The sequence below is a fragment of the Toxorhynchites rutilus genome, chromosome 1 (genome assembly GCF_029784135.1).
Source record: "Toxorhynchites rutilus septentrionalis strain SRP chromosome 1, ASM2978413v1, whole genome shotgun sequence".
NCBI classification, from domain to species: Eukaryota; Metazoa; Arthropoda; class Insecta; order Diptera; family Culicidae; genus Toxorhynchites; species Toxorhynchites rutilus.
In genome coordinates this window covers 178567862-178571421 of record NC_073744.1, presented here as the reverse complement: position 1 = coordinate 178571421, position 3560 = coordinate 178567862, and the positions used below count along the sequence as shown (strand labels likewise).

Below are 3560 nucleotides of genomic sequence, written 5' to 3'. Positions count from 1 at the left end.
GCGAATACTTTTTGTGTACGAGTATTGTTGACGATAATTAAGTTGAAAATTTCCTGCGAAAATCTTTCGGATGGGAATCTGTTCCATGTTTACATTCTTGTTCCTCGAGGCAACAATTTTCTGGTTTTTTGGGAAGGGGAATCGACAGCAGCATTTTTCGATATTGCTCCCAATGCAAGTACAACATTGCAAAGGTGGGTACCCGATGCAACATCAGTGTGTGGAAAATCAAGTTAGCATGAATAGAGGATTGTTTGGTCGCACGTTGAAGGTTATTTCTGAAATATTGCGTATTTATCAATCAAGTTAGTTGTACAAACGAAAAGATTACTATTATCAGCGTGTACAATTCTGCGCTTTTTTTTGAGAAGAGGGAAGATGTGTGATACACAATGAAAGAACGACCAATTTAACGATGTGTTCTCTCAAACATATGACACGTAGGGTGAACGCTTAGTTGTGACGTCATGACAGCGGCGTGAAAGACATCGACACCGCATAAACCTTTGCTTAGTAATCATTGGCCCTGGACTTCACTTTCATCATCAACGAGCACGAGGTAAGACGTTTCTCCGTTAGAATAGATACGCTGGGTGATTCCCAAAGAAAGATATATTTATGAAACACACACCTTTCGTCAATCATCTATTTGAATTGTTCATGTCACACTCATACAAAGAACGAACGTAATGAAAACGAAAGAGACAAACAATTATTTGCGCCCCAAATCCTCACTACTTGTTTTGCTTACATCTCATTGGCAGCATTGCCAGTACATGCAGACCTACCCGTTTCAAATTTCATTATCGTCAAAAAATAAATATCATGAAATGTTGAATGTATCATGTTGGTTCTTGAAGAGATCACAAAACAAATTCTTTAAAACTTATTTGGAGCGTGTTTTCAAACAATCCTTTGCCGCTCATAACGTTTTGTTGTGAAAAGTACAAGATACATTACTCTTCCATTATCTATTCTTGAAACCAAATATACAACAAACAAACAAATTATGGCCACACTGTATACAGCAAAATCAACATGTCAAAAATCAACAAGCGACGATTGTTGTTATATCGAATGCATTCCTATGTTAGTGTTTCAAACAACAGAGATCGTATCCTGATAATAATTCCGCGGCTTTTAACGTACCCCTCCTGCTTGACGTTGGAATTCGCTCTAATCTCGCAGCCATCCGGTAAGTTTCATCTTCACCAGAAAATCACCCACAGTTTTAGCTGAAGCCAATCAAACCAGATGAACTACAATGTGGATAAGACTCAGTGCTTTTGAATACTGTGATTTCTTAGCTGTCCTGAATCATATGCTGACCCTTTTTTTGTTCTCTAACAAAAGTTCTAGCGATAATTAGCTGACTCGGTTGAAAGTTAACCGTGAAATCGTGATGGGCGAATGACATCTATCACCGTACTATGGAGACCTCTGGGTAAATGGAAACCTGGATACACTAAGTCTTATTTACATCGGAGTTCATTTGGTTTGTATTGTTCGTGTGGAGACCTTTCTGAAGCCCTCAATCTTTTTATGTTTTTCATAGTCAATTTCTAAACATTCTTTTGATTTTTAGCTACATAGTTGCTATTCGTCGACGCAGGATGGATCGAACAAGGGTACAACATACAGTTTGACGAATCACGTATCTGTATATGATGAATAATCGTTACAAAGCAGATGATGTGCGGGACTGATTGCACTGTGGTTAAACAGAAAAATTTAGAGAAATTCTCAGCAAGCATCAGGTAATTAATCTGTACAATGATCTTCCCAAAATTCACGTTTCTGTTCTTATTACAGTTTCATCTACCTGCAATTCAGTATGTAGCAACTGTCTAATAAACTGAAAACCGTTCAACCCTCAGTATAAAGTGTTTCATTGGTTCATCATATAAACTGTATGAAGATGTTGCGATGAGTAAATCGTAAATTGTATTGTTAGATTCAAATGTTTATAATGAACAATAAAATATTGTTTTTGAAATGTATCGTTATATAAAATTGAATTTTAATTGCACTGCGGAAAGTAGAGTTCAAATTGTCGGTGCTGGTTCCATTGGTTCCTTGTAGCCATATAGTGTTACCATTGTACGTTCAAGTAATTCCTTATTGAGCTTGATAAGCAAAGTGTTTTCTAGTGATTCATCTCCAAGTGATACTCGATGATCAGATAGAACAAGAGCCAAAGCGCTGAAACTTCTCTCAACGGATACTTGAGTGGATGGGATTGAAAAGACCACCATAGCTACAGCGCAAAGCTCGGGAAGTGTATTTTTTCGCTCTTGCCAGTGGCGCCAGACATCGTAATCATGATGCTGTCGAGATTCAGAATCCAAAGCTTTCAATTGTTGAATAAAGGACCTGTCCTCAATGTTACTGGGCTCCATTCCTCCTAACATTTCGGTCAGGAAATCATCGAATTCGTGACTTGTGTTCGTCACCTGCTCGACTGATTTCTCCATGAGATCGGGTTGTTTCAGTTGGCAGATTCGTGTCCAAGTATCCTGGATGTATCCCTGAAATATATTAGCACTAACAAACAGCAACGCATGGCATGCATATTACTTGTATTTGATCCTTCTCATCGACGCTGAAAATTTTACTGTTGAGGAAAGTAAATCGTGGATCCAAGTATAAAGCCATTTTGAACGCTCGGGACTCTCTTAACTTGGTCAACCTGTTCGTCAATGATTCAGTTAAGGCTTGTACGAATGGATTCGAGACTTGCTTTTTTATATCGTTAATGACCTTCAGCCATCGTATATAAAATTCCGACAATGACATGTGTACGGCTTGCATGTCCTTGGTGCAAACATAAAGGGGCTTAAAAGCCACATGATAATCGTTTATAAATTTCCAGTGATTTGAGAGATCTAAAAAAAAACAACAGATTTATATTGGTTTCGGGTATCTGAACACGATAAAATTCCTACCCAATTCTGGAAACTCTTCTCCCAAATTTTTGAAGAAAATTTTTTGAGATTCGTAATTGTCAATCATTTTGTATACTCCAGCCCATCGAGTTTGACTCCAGATTGGTGGATATTTAGCGGTGTGAAATTCGAAATACGTTTTGTACTTTATGTTTCTGCAGCGTTTGGTGATCTCAGTAATTTCTTTCACATTCTTATCCATTTTGTTCACAACATCGAATATTGCGAGTTGCAGTGTATGAGCCGCACACTTGACAAGATTTATCTGGTTTTGAAGTTCCTCCGATAGCTCATAGGTTAGTTTTGGCTCGATTGCATACTCTCCATCTTCGTCGTAATCTCCGGTTATCAGCATTTTCTCTAGCTCTTTTTTGAGTTCCTTAACAGCTGACACCATATTCGCCCCGTTGTCCACAGTTATTGCAAATATTTGGTCAAGGGTTACACCATAGCTTCTAATTACCTCCAGCATTTTTTCCTTGAGCATTTTGGCTGTTTGGCGCTTATTCATCTCCAATATGCCTGTTCATCACGAAATAAGAGACGATGGGAATAAATTGGAATAATATACCTTATTTATACGTACCAAGCGTACGGACGACGACCTTGCCATGC

The 3560-nt window shown here is 38.2% G+C and overlaps 1 long non-coding RNA gene across 1 annotated transcript; it reads left to right on the top strand.

Moving 5' to 3' along the window:
- Positions 1–1057: 1057 nt before the first annotated feature.
- Positions 1058–1955, top strand: LOC129770846 (uncharacterized). Its single transcript, XR_008742222.1, has 3 exons — positions 1058–1195; positions 1586–1757; positions 1813–1955. It is a non-coding gene; the product is annotated as an uncharacterized LOC129770846 (long non-coding RNA).
- The last annotated feature ends 1605 nt before the right edge of the window (positions 1956–3560 follow it).